General features: G+C 49.3%; 1 long non-coding RNA gene across 1 annotated transcript; it reads left to right on the top strand.

The window, feature by feature from the left end:
• Positions 1-4952: 4952 nt before the first annotated feature.
• Positions 4953-14422, top strand: LOC122687448. Its single transcript, XR_006339228.1, has 3 exons — positions 4953-4967; positions 10784-10793; positions 14334-14422. It is a non-coding gene; the product is annotated as an uncharacterized LOC122687448 (long non-coding RNA).
• Positions 14423-15060: the final 638 nt, after the last annotated feature.

Raw genomic sequence — 15060 nt, 5'->3', positions numbered from 1 at the left:
AAATATTGGCTGGGGAGCATTGTCACCTATTTTAGAATCATCCCCTTGAGCACTCTGCCTCCTTCTAGGATTTCCAAACTCTACGCAGTGTCAATAGCACAGACTTCAAGAGCTGGGGCTGGGGATGCAAACTGAAGCTGGTTCTGGGCTCAACGTGTGCCAAGTGCTCAACACATCCCTGCCTCTGGCTGGGCTCCAGGGGGAGGAAGTAAAACAACTCATGACAAAGATGTTGCCCCTTGTTGGCCACCCAAGATGGAGTCACTAGTGCCCTGGTCATCAGAAATGATGTCAGCTGGCCCAGGCACGTTATAAGGGCAGTTTGCCCTTCCCGGTGGAGCCTCCCAGGCACCACTAAAAGATCAGAGTTGCAACCCTGACACTCCCTATCCCAGTCTGCCCACAGTGATCTAGTTAGTCTTTGTTTTCTAGATCTAACCCTCCAACTCTCTACTATTTCGAAACCAGCCTGCCTGGCAGCACTGGATATCTACCTGCCCATCAACCGTGGAGAAAGGGCTGCCCCTGTGGGACCTCCAAGCCATTGCCGCTGGGCTCCAAGCATCACCCGCCATCCAAGCACCCACCACACCCCGAGAGCCCCTCCTGATTCTCCTGCGCCCTCTCCATTGCCCAGAGCCAGCTCTACAGCCAGCTCCCTTCCCTGCCCCACCCTGCCTGTCCCAGCTCCCTTCCCCTCCCCACCAGCCTATGGAGCTGGAGTCCCATCTAGTCTCCCTCCTAAAAGGTTCTCTCATCTTTCACTTCTCAATGCACATGAGGCCTGAATCAGACTGCCTGTGTCTCTTACTTAGATTGAGAAAACAGTCTCTAACACACCCCCCGGCTTCCAGCTATGCTTGTGGAGTACATCCTTTATAATGAAGCCTGAGGAATCCTTCTGAAGCCACAGGCTGGCATGTCCTTTCCCACTGGACCCCTTAGGTGGCTGTCTTTCCATGGACTTCATGCCGCTCCCAACTGGCACATTCGCCTCACTGCTGTCACCCACTCTTGCACAAGCTGGGCCAGACTGAGTTATCCCCGCTCTGCCTCTGACTTTCTCTCAACTCGCGGGTGTTAAGTATTGGGTTCAAATCCATCACTAGCAGTCTGTCCTTGTCATTAGATGAGGTTCATCAGAAACCTAGCTGGCCAAGCAGATGCAAACTAGCATATATAGAATGGATAAACAGTAAGGTCTTACTATACAGCACAGGGAACTATATTCAATATCATGTAATATACCGTAACAGAAAAAATATGAAAAAGAATTTATATGTGTATATATATATGGATCGCTTTGCTGTACAGTAGAAACAGGTTATAAATCAACTATTCTTCAGTAAAACAATTTTTTAAAAAGTGAAACCTAATTGACTAGAAGAGGTGAATTTAGACTTAGAGTTTGAAGATATTAATAATAGTGATGATTATGATAGTAATAATGACACCTAATGCTTAGATTGTACAAATTAATTAAGCAAAATATTTAGCCCCTCAAAGCCTCAATTTTCTCATCTGTAAAAGGGGGGTGATGGGTTGATGTAAGGATTGAATGAAATAAGGTCTGAAGAACCTCTATTTCACAGCTGGAAATGGCAACTATTTGATAAAAGTGAGCTATTGTCATCACTGTGCTGACTCAACCACCCAGAACTCTAGTCTGGCTCCCACTATTGTCTTATCTGGACCTTCCCCTACGTTACTTGCCTGGATGCTTTCTGCTCATCATTAAGTCTTATTTTAGATGTCACTTCCTCCAGGAAGCCTTCCAGGATCCCTTTGGTTCTGTATTGCTGCTTTGAGCCTGTTAGAGGATGTGCTTCTTATACTAACTCCAATGGCAGCTTACTTGTCTGCCCCTCCCTGCTAGCCTGTGAGCCTTCTTGAGAACAGGGCCTGCATCTTCCTGGCACAGCCATCTCATACCTGGTACACCTGTAGCAGGTAAGCAGGAATCATTTGGGGCTGGAACCAACAAAGACTTAGCAGGCTTCATGTCCACACATGCTCCTCCACTTGGCAGGACCAGCCCTGACCTTGAGGATTTTTTTCTTCCAGATGGGAAGGCAAGAATAATAAGGATCAAACACCGGTGAATGATACAAAGTGGTGCGTGTGTGAGTTACAGAGCGCGCAGGATGGACAATCAGCTGGCCGAGCGCTCAGAGAAGGGAGCTATCGCAGAGAAGGGAGTGATCACTGTTCGCATATTGAATAGTGTTTGAAATAAGTGGGCCATCGACTAGGACATGGAAATTGCTTTTGTCATACTGAAGGTTTCATTGCAGTGGTACTTGCCGTAACAGGATTTGACTTATAATACGAAGCTCTTGTAGGACCTTTGTGATTCCCAAGCACTTACCATACAATCATGAAATGCATAGTGTGAAAGAAAAAAATCCCTATTGTTTGGAGATTGGCAGCTCCAATTTTCTGCAGCAAGTCTGCAATTGCTCCCTGATCAACCTTCCAGCGAGGGCCTGGGATTTCAGCTTTACAGGCCCATCCAAAGTGGGCTTGGGCCGCTGGCCAGCCAGAAGAGTGTCTCCTAGGATGCAGGTGGGGCCACCTGTTGGGAGTGATGCCTCTGGTTTTTCTGAGGACAGGAGAGGCTGGTACATCTCAACGCTGACTGGGTAATGCAGATGCATGTCGACCGGTTCCTCCCCAACTTGCTGAGGGATAAAACCATGATCCAGAGCAAGGCTGTGACTCTTCTGTCTCTTGCAAAAAATGAACCCCTGCCTGGGACCATTTCACACACCTCTGCTGGGGCTTTGGGGGCACCAAATGCAGGCAGTTCATACTGCAGATCAGCTGCACTTATGTCTGCAGGCAGTCAGCACCCAACCTTACCGTTTCTGTTTAGTGTGACTTGTCATGTACTGCGGACCCAGCAACCAGGTTTTCTTGTTACCTAGCTTGGTCCCAATGCCCATGGTCCATGTTCTGCAGCTTCCTAGATCAGTGCTGGGCACATAGTAAGGACCACCTCAGTGTGAGCTGGCTCAATCATCATTACCAGCATCACCATCTTCCAAATCCAGATCTAAATTTGTCTCCTCTGAATAGGTTTCTGATTGACTTCCCTTAATGATAATGGATTATTCCTACTTGGAATTTTTCATTTACAAAGCACTTTCACATATATTATCTTATTTCAGCCTCACAGCAAGTCCGGGAAGGTAAAGAGCTGGGACGGGGAGTGCCATTCACATTTTCCTAATGGTGACAAGAGTTTCTGAAAGTTCAAGTGCTTTTGTCCAAATCACATGGGCCGAAGTCAGGGACTGTGCTGATCTCAAACCCAGAGCTCTGACTCCTATGGCGTACACGCTTTTTAGAGCTTGGTTTCCAGTAAGAAATAAATTTTATATCAAGACTCAGTACAAGCATGCACACACACACCAAAAAACTGAAATAAAATTTCATAAAACAATACTTTTTTATTTTTTAATATTTTATTAAATTTTTTTTTTGGCTGTGTTGGGTCTTTATTGTAGCATGTGGGATCCAGTTTCTCGACCAGGGATTGAACCTGGGCCCTCTACAGTGGGAGTGCAGACTCTTAGCTGCTAGACCACCAGGGAAGTTCCAGTAATACTTCTCTTACTGCATGCAAGGTACCCTCCTCCCTTCCCCCTCTTCCCTATCCCCCATCTCCTCTCCTCTCCCCACTTCCCCCTCCCTTCTTTCCCTGTCTATTCTCTCCCTACTAGTAGCGCAAACCTCAACTTTTACCCTGTATCTAGGGCTCTTCCCACCCCAGGTCTGCTTCTCGCCTGAATTTTTCTCTCCTCACCCACTTCTGCAAACCTGATTCACCGCTTTGCACTTGTCTGTATGCTGCTTTGCAAGCATTTTAAAGCTTGGTGTGTGTCACTCCCAATATAGGGGATAGAGGAGGTGAGCTCAGAGACCCTGTAGCACGGTCTCCTCAGCCCTTCTCGACGGCGGCTCGGGCCTGAGCCACAGGCAGGTCTCCGTGCTGTCGGCTGTGACCCTCTTCGGTCCTCAGCACGCCGGTCCGTGGAGGACCCACCCGGCCTGTCCAGCTCTCCTCTAGGTCACTTTGAAGGACTTTGGCTGGACTCTTGTCAGATGTATATCTCTCTGTGATTAATATAGGCCCCTTTCAAACCTTGACACCTGCCGGCACCAAATGTTTGTCAGGCAGAAGGCACTGGCAAGGCAGCATCTAGAGATAGCAGGACTCCAGCCCAGGGAGAAGGAGAGAAAGGACAAGGGGGGGTGGCTGGGGGAGGCGCCGGGCTAACGGTTCACCTCAGGACGACTGGCAGGGTGAAACATGGGGGGGTCTGCATGGCACATTCACCAAGGTGATCCTCCTGGCGCTTCCTCAGCAAGCAAACTGCGGTGTGCTCGGCGCTCAGCTTTGCCCCCATGGAAACATTCATACACCCCTGTCTCTTCCCCAGCCAGGCTTTGCCAGGAGGTAGGTCCCAGGACCAAGACCACTCACCTGGGCAGAGGCCAATCCAAAGGCTCTCACGAAGGCTCGGGCACCTTGACTGCAGCCAGGTGAGGCAGGCATGAGTACCCTTTTTGTCCGGACAAGAAACTCAGGCTGTCCAGGGATACCAAAGAAGCAGTGAAGAGCAGAGGTCAGGTGCTCTTTCCTCTGGCACCCAGAGGTGCTTAGAGCTCTGGGTTTCAACCTGGGGCTGTGAAAATAATTCTACTGTGTGGCTCCCACCCCCAGGCGTCCTGACTTCACTCTTGTAGGTGTGGCCTGAGCATCTGCCATGTGTAGGAACCGTGACTGTGGTTAGGAGTGGCTGATCAGATACTATTAGAAGGGGGGTGTGTGTGTATGTAAAAGCCTCTCCCCAGGCCAATACCAGCCCAGGTGTAGCCAGCAGATACGCTGACCTTGGGCCCTCGGGGAACCAGGTGAGTTGAGACGGCTCTGGGGTCTTGCCCCTGGAAGGGGAGAAGCAGTACTACCCCTTGTACTGGGGGACAAGTTCCCCCTCTTCGCTGAAATGCCATCCTGTTTCTGTGACTGCTCTTATGTCCCCAGTGAGACACAGGGTCACAACCTGTGCAGGAGAAATACCAAATCATCGTTAGCATCTTAGCACCCTTCCTCCAGGAAACTCCTAAAGACACTGAGCTCACTGAAGTCAGAGAACCTGTCCCTGTCACTGTTACCTGTGACGTGACACGTAGAAGGGGCTTGCAAATCTTGGTGAAATGCTGAGTGGAGGAAACCCAGTGTCTGAGAAATCTGTTTAGCCCTGTTTAACAAACAGGGAGATGGGTCTGGAGAGGGAAGAGTAATGATGACAATGATTTGTGGAGTCATTGATGGGCCAGCCACAAAGTGAGATGCTCTTTGCACATCAACTCCCCTAATCTTCCAACAACGCTCTACGTAGGCATCATTAACTCCCATTTTACAAATGAGGGAAACTGAGGCTCTGAGGGGTCAAAATTTTGAAAGGTTACACTGCAAGCAAGGGGTCAGATACACCATGCCAGGCTGCCCCAGCTCGAGTGTTCCAGCTTCCTCCCCTCTCCGCTCAGGCACACTGCCCTACAAGTGACTTTAAATCCTTGGCTTTCCCATCTTTGCCAGCTTGTGAATGATAAATAAATTTCAAAGCAAATCACGCAGGGATCAGCTCAGACCTCTCATTTCTATAAACAATATCTTCTCTGGAAACAGCGGAGAGTGGTCTTCAGGGAGGCAGTCGCCTGGGCTGCAGGAATAAGGGGGAGTCTATTACCAAGAAGAACCAACGTGCAGCCCCTGAGGACCAGCTGCCTCTGACCTCAGCGTCCTTTTTCATCTCTAATTTCTGTGATTCTGGGATTCCATGTAAACCTCATTCTTCATGCAGCGCCCTGACTTGCCACCAAGTTGAACTTTCGCTAAAGAATGTCAAGGTGTTCCATCACACTGGGTGGTAATTAGGGAGAAGGCGTGAACATGCTATTTCTGAGTCCCTACTGCTCTCCTGGGGGCAGGGTGGAGACAGATGTGAGGACAAAGTCAGCTCTAGTTTGGGACCTGGGCTTGGAGAGTCACTATCCCAGTGCTCTCTTGACCCCTCAGAGCCCCCGTCGACCTGGTCCAGGAGGTGCTGACCAGCAAGTAGGTGGCCTCTGGCCTGGAAAACTGCTATTTTTCACTCCCTGCTTATTCTCTCATTGTGTGCTTTCTCCTAGGCCCTGACTTATTTCCTGTAGGTCGAAGGCTAATGAATTCAGATTCAGAGTGAGGTTAAAATGTATTTCAGAAGGCAGACAGGGTTGGATTTAGGTTGAATTCAGGGCTGTGTTGGGGGAGTAGCAATGGCATTTTCTACCATTGGGGACCCCTGCAGGACCGCTGTTCAAGCTTCAAAGGTGGGCTTGAGAGGCAGTGGCCGGGCCTGTTGACCAGCCAGGAAGATTCCTGGACTCGAGGTTGAGCTCTGAGTTCAAGGCTAGTCATTACTTGGGTAACCTGGGGAAAATGACTTTGCATCTCTAAATCTCAGTTTAATTATCTACAGAGTGGACCTAATAATAAATACTACTTCCTCTAATTAATATGGGAACCACACAGCACTATGTATGTGACAGCATTTTGCCAAGTGAAATATACTATCCAACTGTTAGGACTTGTACTTTCAAAATGCCTCCTTGATTTAAAAAAAAAAAGTCTTTTGTATTGTTTCTTTTTAGATTCTACATATAAGGGATGTCGTATGATATTTCTCCCTCTCTGTCTCACTGACTTCAACAGAAAGAGACTCACAAACTTAGAAAATGAACTTTATGGTTGCTGGGAGGGGAAAGAATAGTTAGGGACTTTGGGAAGGTCATGTACACACTGCTATATTTCAAGTGGATAACCAACAAGGACCTATTGTATAGCAAAACAAAAAAAAAAGTGGGGGGGGGGCAGAAAAAGTCCCTTCTCCTGGAGCGGGGTGGAGACATTCCCCTGTGCTGAGTTTCTTCTCCCAGTTTTACTAGGACACTCATCCACTGTGAGTGCTCAGGCAGGAAAGGGGGCACAGTAGGCCTGGGCCAGGGGGGCCCTCAGATCATTCAGACCTCCCTGCAGCTTGAAATCACAGTCTTTGTCCTGGTAGAAGAGATTCATATCACATGAGAGGCCCTGGAAAGAGGAGGGATGCAAAGCAAGGAGGAGTAAGGTCACAGTGCCTGCTTAGGTCCTGTTCTAGACCAGCAGAGGTCCTGACCAGAGCCTCTGGAGCTTGCACATTCCCAGGAAAGAAGCTCTCCCAGAATCACATGCCTGGCCCTGAGCCTCTCTTCTGACTACATATCCACCATGATTTGACACCTGCACCCTTGAACTTTGGAGGGTCCTAGCAAGTCTGAAGGAGAAGGCGATGGCACCCCACTCCAGTACTCTTGCCTGGAAAATCCCATGGACGGAGGAGCCTGCTAGGCTGCAGTCCATGGGGTCACTAAGAGTCGGACAGGACTGGGCGGCTTCACTTTCACTTTTCACTTTCATGCACTGGAGAAGGAAATGGCAACCCACTCCAGTGTTCTTACCTGGAGAATTCCAGGGACGGGGGAGCCTGGTGGGCTGCCGTCTATGGGGTCGCACAGAGTCAGACACGACTGAAGTGACTAAGCAGCAGCAGCAGTAAGTCTGAAGGGATCCCTGAGGGGCAAGTGGCCAAGGGCACCCGTCTGTGCATGGATGGGGGCGGGTATCAGCTGATTCGAGATCCTCCTACAGTTCATGCAAGAGTGCCAGCTCCACACCAGGCAGCAGGCGGGCTCCCAGGACAGAGGGCTGCAAGGGCGAGGTCTCACCCTGGACCCTCTGGACTGGGTTTCCACCTACAAACGCCCTCCTTTGTGGCTGCTGGGGACACAGGCAGAGACAGCAGGTATAACAGGGAAATGCTGAGTTATGAATGACTCCAGAGGCTGTAATTAACTGGTTCTTGGCTGTGTGTATTTTTAGATGCAAAATATTGTCACCAGACGTTTCACAGCCATCGCAGAAGCTTGCTTCTCTCAGGAGCTCCCTTCTTCCTTGCAGGCAGGGACTTCCCTGCTCAGGTAGAGCTAGGAGTCCAGGGTGACCTGGGCCTTAGAGCTGGTGCTCCCTCTTCAGTGCTGGACACCAGCTAAAGAGGCAGCAGAGGACTGGAAACCTGGGGACCCACCCTGCACGCACAGCCCTTCACAGACCCGCTGGGTGACCGGAGATATCTGGCACCTACGGAGCCCCTGCTAAAGCCCAGGAACAGCCAGGATGGTCTTCTTCCTGCTAGAGTGAGATAGGGCACTTCTCGGTGGCGCCAAGCCCAGTTCTCAGGCAGAGTGTGATTTCATGAGTCAGAGAAGTGGAAGAGGCGTTAATGCTTTCAACTCTACCGCCTCATTGGGTGGACAAGAACAATAAGGCTTAGAGAGAGCACTGACCTGTCTAAAGCCACGCAACTGGTGTGGACAAACCAGGAGACAAACTCAGGACCTCTGGCTGGGAGCTGGCTCTCCAGGTGCGGAGGACCATGTCCAGCTGAGAAATGTGGGGTGGCCATGCAGACACACCAGGCCCAGAGTAGCCTTGGACTTCTGCGGGTTGAAAGAGATGTCCAGATTCATGGAGATTTATCACCAGTGTGTATCACCTCTCACCAGATAACAATTTCGTGGCTTAGAACAATTTTTTATTGCCTTTCATAGTTGCGTGTGTTGACCAGGCTTAGCTGGATGGTGCCTGTTAGGGCCTCTCACCCAGTTACTGTCAGATGGAGGCTAGGGCCAGAGTCATCCGAAGGCTGGATGGGGCTGGCCCTCCCAGATGGTTTCTTCACTCACCTGTCTAGTGCCTCAGTCAGGATGACTGGCACAGCTGGGGACTGACTGGCCTTCTCCAGGGAGTGAGCTTGGGCTTCCTCACAGCATGGCCGTCTTGGGGTGCTCAGAACACGTACATGATGGCCAGCTTCCCCAAGAGTGAGCACTCCAAGAGGCCCAGAGAAATTGGCAAGGTTGCTCATTCTCCAGAAGTCACATGGCATCACATCCACTACAATTCATTGATCAAAGCAAATTATGGGGCTAGCTCAGATTCATGGGAAGGGGCCACACAAGGTGATAAATGCTGGCAGGCGTCATTGAAGACCAGCTGTTGCAATAAGAAGCACGTAGGCTAGAATAAATCAGAAGAGAGTGGCCTTTTGTCTCACCGTGGAGATGGTTTTCTGCCTTGGTTCCCTCATTGGCATTTTGCTCAGGGTCTCCTTCTTTCCACTCCTAACTTCCTTTCCCCCAGCCTTCTGTCTCCTGCTGTCCCCAACGCCACTTCATTTGGCTGAAATGAAAATGGACTTTGAAATGAGACAGCTATGCTTTTGAATCTCACTGCCATTAGTTACTGGGCTTCCCTGGTGTCTCTCCACAGCTAAGAAGTAATAAGTGCCATTACTTATTAGCTGTGTGATCTTCAACAGTTGGAGTCTCAGTTTATCCATCTTGAAATTGGGGGAAAATAATCAGCCAGCATCTTATCTCCTTGGAAAGTGGTTGAGATGTTGAGAGGCACAAAGAAATCCCTCGGGGAGTAACCCCTTCCTTCGCTGATTTGTCTCGGGACTCAGAACCCGGAGGCGGTAGATTCACAGTGGTCCCTCGCAGACGTACCCACAGCTCTTTCTTTTTTTATAATTACTTATTTATGTATTTATTTTTGGTTGTGCTGGGTCTTTGCTGCTGCGTGGGCTTTTTTCCCCCCAGTTGCAGAGAGTGGAGGCTGTTTTCTAGTTGCCGTGTGCAGGCTTCTCACTGCAGTGGCTTCTCTTGTTGCTCCGACTCCAGGGCACTTGGGCTATGTTATTTGTGGCATGTGGGCTCAGTAGTTGTGGCTTCTGGGCTCCAGAGCACAAGCTCAGTTGTCGTGGTACACGGCTCTAGTTGCTCCACAGCACGTGGGATCCCCCCAGATCAGGGACTGAAGCCTTGTCTCCTGCATTGGCAGGTGGATTCTTTACCGCTGAGCTACCAGGGAAGCCCAGCGATAAAAGTATCCTCAGAATTGTTAAGGGGACTGATGGTGAGATGCTCTTTCTTGATGGACATCAAACTGAGCCCCCTTCACCGGCTGCCTGCCATCCCCACTGCCAAAAGACGCCTGAGGGAAAAGGGAAAATCCAGCCTCTTCCCTGACTGTTTGCTTCCCTCCATGTCAAACACCCGTTTTGACCAACTTCTCCATGTCTGAAGTGACAGGCTATCTGAGAGCCATATTAGACCCAACTTGAGTAAATGTCATTTATTTTGGAACTACTGCCTGGGTTCTTTTCATCCAAAGGAATCTAGATTTAGTGTCAGAAAACCTGGTTCAGTCCTTACTCTATGGTCCTGGCCAAATCTTAAAGCTCAGATTCATCATCTGAAAAATGGACGAAAGTCACTCAGTCATGTCCAACTCTTTGAGACCCCATGGACTGTAGCTCTCCAGGCTCCTCTGTCCATGGACTTCTCCAGGCAAGAATACTGGAGTGGGTAGCCTTTCCCTTCTCCAGGGAATCTTCCTGAACCAATGATCAAACCTGCATCTCCTGCATTGCAGGCAGATTCTTTACCATCTGAGCCACCAGGGAAGCCCTCTGAAAGATGGGAATGCTAATAATTACTTCTTTTAGAAAAAAACTGAGATAGAATATTTGAGAGAGGCTTAGGGACTACAGAGTGTTATATGAACATGTGGGATTTGTACTACCAAAAATACTGTTTGGCCCCAAGTTGAGAAGAAAATGAGGAAGGAGAGAAGAAGGGAGGTAGAAGTTATCACACTAACCCTAGAAAATAAGTTACTGAGATTATTCCCATTTCACAGATGGGAAAACTGAGCTAAAAGGCATGTAATAGCTTCCCCAAGTTCACACAGTGTGTGGTAGGGCTCCAGAAGCAGATCCCCTGATGCCGTCCCCATGGGTCCCACCTGTGCCAGACCCCCTGCCACGCCTTGGAGATAAAAGATGAATAAGATCCAGTCTTTGTTCCTAGGCAGCTTACAGGAATTCCATGATGGTTCAGTGGTTAGGACTCCAAGCTCTCACTGCCAAGGGCATGGATTTGATCCCTGGTCAGGTAACTAAGATCCTGCAAGCCCAGTGGCACGGCCAAAAAAATAAAGTCAGAGCCAGGCAGCTTACCACCTGGGAGAAGAGGATTCAAGCTGGAATGCTTGTCTTGGACTTGCTATTTGAGACAATTCTGGCCTCCAGGTGCATTTTTTTTGGCAATGACCCACTGAAAAGAGAAGTTATCAATAGAGAAAAATAGCCATTACGGATTTGACCAGAGCAGAACATTTTAAAATGTATCCATCCACTAAATTACATTTGGGGAAAGATAGTCTGTGTTTGCTAAACAGTTGAGAAACTGAAAGAAAAAAAAAAAAATACTACCAGTGGCACAGAAGAAAAATATTACAAATGTGTTCATGGTGCTCTCCGGTTTAAAAAAATGACTCCATCAATTCTCATGGTGTTTCACATGAAACAGGAGCAGGAGGGAAGCTGCCTTTGCAGGACCCTCTTTGTGTAAGGAGCATAGGGATGCTGGGTGCTTCCCCTCTACTGTTCACTGACCCCCTTCAGAGCAGGAACCCTACCCTAGACCTCAAGGGTCACTCCCCTCCTACAGTTAGGGCTTATCTACCCATCACTGCTTACCACCATCATGCCTGCAGAAAACAACAGAGAACAAATAATTTTTGCTCACTTCAACCTTCCTGCTCAGACCGTCCACAGGAGCAGGGGGAATTGAGTCCCTCTATGTGCCAAACCCAGTGTGATGTGCTATGTGTACATGATTTCATTTCACTTCTCCACAATAAGTGCTATTATTATTTCCATTTTCAGATGTTGAATGGAGGCTTGTAGAGCTTCCGTAATTTGCCCAAACCCACATAACCAATACATGGTAACACCAGGATTCAAACCCGGGTCTGCCTGGTTCCACCGTTCATGTTCTTCACCATCATGCTATACTGTCCCTACTCAGAAGAAGGCAGACTCAAATTACTTTGTGATTTTTTAAAATTTAAGCATAATCCATTTAACAGTATTACATTAGTTTCAGGTGTCAGAATAAAACTATTTTAGAAGACATCAGTACATATGAGGGCTTCCCCAGCGGCTCAGAGATAAAGAATCTGCTTGCAGTGCAGAAACTTCAGGAGACATGGGTTCGATCCCTGGGTCAGGAAGTTCCCCTGGAGAAGGGCATGGCAACCCACTCTAGTATTCTTGCCTGGAGAATCCAAGGGACAGAGGAGCCTGGAGGGCTATGGTCCATAGGGTTGCAAAGAGTTGGACAAGACTGAAGTTATGCGCGCAGTACATTTGTATGGCGCATGGAGTAACTTCATTCATTCACTCATTTCTTCATTCATTGGTTCCTAAATCCATGTACTGATCTCTACAACATTTATTAGCTCTACATCTAGGAGTATATTTCTGCCTGGTGTCTGCAAGTGTGGGCTCTGGGATCAGAATACAAGAGTTCAAGTCTCAGCTTCACCGTTCACCAACTCTGGGACTTTGGGCAAGCTCCTTAATCACTTTGTGCCTTAGTTGACTAATTCGTAATATGTAACAATAGTAGCTTCCTCCTAGAGCTGCTGAATAGATTAAACAATACATATAAAACACTTAAAATGCTGTGTGACACATAGTAATTATACAAAAATGTTAGCCTTCATTTTTATTCCCTTCAATGGGTACTGTGCTGAGCACTGCCAAAAAACAAAACAACTATGACATTCGAGCAAAAAGTGACTTCATTCTATGAGTCTTAGGGTAGCACTAAAAGCTCTGGAATGATGAGGGGCTGATTGAATTTTGTTTTAGGAATTTTAATGTGGCTGTGAATAAGTTGGATCAAAGGACTGGTAAGAGGCTGCAGTATGGTGCCAGTGAGAGGTCATTCCAATACAGTAGTATAGCAGACGGCACCCAACGTGGTGCCTTCTTGGACTTGGGCTGCCGTACGGGGACAGGGAGCAGTGTCCTAGAAGAGGGAGACTTTCAGCCCAGAGGAATGGGAGAACTCAGAGGCAACCAACAGAAACAGGGAACAGAGGAGGAAGGACCACTGGGGGGAAAGCTATTGATGGTCTCTACCTTTGTAGAACTGGGACAGGGAGGCTACCCTTGCCTATTTAAGCCTTTGGACTGTTGTCTAGACTCTTAACCTCTTGGGAATTGGTCAAAAGACAACCCTGCCCAGAGGTTGGCTCATGACCAGAGTCCCCCAGAAGTCCCTCATGATAGACCCAGTTTGGAACTTGGCTTTCCCAGCACGAACCCTGTGTTTCCTCCCTGTAACCCAGCTGTCTTTTTTTTTTTTGCTCCTTACTGTCCCTCTCTGCCTTTCATATTTTTGGATCAGAAGTCAGTAAAGAGAAAGACCTCAACCAGCCCTACTGGAGTGAGAAGCCACTTTCAGGTCCAAGGAGGTGCAAGGGCCAGACCCAGGAAGCCTATCACAGTGTGACCTGCAGCTTCACGCCTATTGTCCCTCAAAGAGAAAGCGCCCACACACCGATGGGAGAGGTCCAGGGTGTCACCAACAGTGGGTAGTCAGGCGTGGGGGTGGGGGTGCCAAAGCTGGAGCCACAGAATGGTCAAGAGCTGAAACTTCAGGTCCAGTATGGGGGATGGTTGACACCGAAGAAGGACAATGGTAAGAAGCATCTCTAGGTTATTGGGATCCCCAGGTACACTGAGTGAGGGACCTAGCATCTTTCCCCCACCACTTTCTCTATATCCCCAATCCTTAGCACAGCCCCTGGTGTTTAGTAACTGCTTGATCAAATGATTGAATAAATGAATGAGCAAATGCCCGATTCCCAAGTCTTTTTCACTTGGGGTGGGAGCAAGATTAACTGCCTACCTGGCCCTGAGAAGCTGCTGTGCCGTTGAGAAGCAGCATTGTCTGGCTGAAGGTTGATGAACAAGAAGCAGAGCCTTAGCTCTGAGAGGCGTGTGGGGGCAGGAGGATGCAGTATCCATGGCCAGGATGGCTGGGGTGGGGGCACCGCCAGGCAGCCTGCCAAAGAAAACCAGCTGCCGGCCAACTTGCCTCCCCAGCCAGAGGTTGCAGACCCTGGGATAGATGACAGCATTGGATATGCAAATCTATGCAAATAATGTCACAGAAATGCTCTCGGGTTCCCAGAGAAAGGATACTAATGTCCACCACTGGACAGCTGGCCACTGGCAGCGAGGACTCCAGTCATTACACCACCATCCTGTGGCAAAATGCCCCAAACCTCCCTAAAATCCTGCTGGATGTGGGTCTCATTTCAGGCCACTGGAGACAGAAGGATGGAGCAGCAATTGAATCACAAGTATGCCTCATTGTTTGATCTATGCTGGTGATGTCTGAGATGAGTCTGTGACCCCAGATCGGTGTCTGAAGAGCTAGCCATGGGCCATGTGAGCTCTGGGCTTTCTCCTGAGGGTAAATGGAAGCTTGGGGCCTAGGGGGGTTCCAGATCTCCAGAGGGAGGGCAGGACACAGCTTGCCCCAGAGGAGAAGGTCAGAGAGGCTGGGGTTCCTGGACCTGAAACAGCCATTTCACCCAAAAGCCAAAGAGGAGGTGGGCTTGGGGCCAGAGCCAGGACCTGGCACTTCCAGAGACCAGAGAAGACTAGGTGAGACAGCTGTAACTGGAGGAGTCCTAGCACAGGAGGAGCCGGAGGCTGGAGACAGCAGAGGCCGGGAGAAGAGAGTCTGCAGTGAGCCCCACCAGGCAGATAACGGGGGGCCGGGGACTTGCTTGTGTGCACGTGCCCCCTCATCCCTTCTTTCCACGGCGGTCACTGTGCTCACTGCTGGGGAAGGCACGGGGGACGTCTCATGAACCTGTGGGCTGGTGGGAGAATGGATGTTAAGCAAATCACCAAGGCCACTGAGTCAGAGGGGGAGGTGGGATGCTGTGGAGAACCGGCACAACCAATCCAGTCTGGAGCAGTGAGGAGGGTTTCCTGAGGGACCCAAGGCCCAACCTAGGACCTGGCAGATAAATCAGAG

The sequence above is a fragment of the Cervus elaphus genome, chromosome 1 (genome assembly GCF_910594005.1).
Source record: "Cervus elaphus chromosome 1, mCerEla1.1, whole genome shotgun sequence".
NCBI lineage: Eukaryota > Metazoa > Chordata > Mammalia > Artiodactyla > Cervidae > Cervus > Cervus elaphus.
This window is presented reverse-complemented; position numbering and strand designations above follow the sequence as displayed.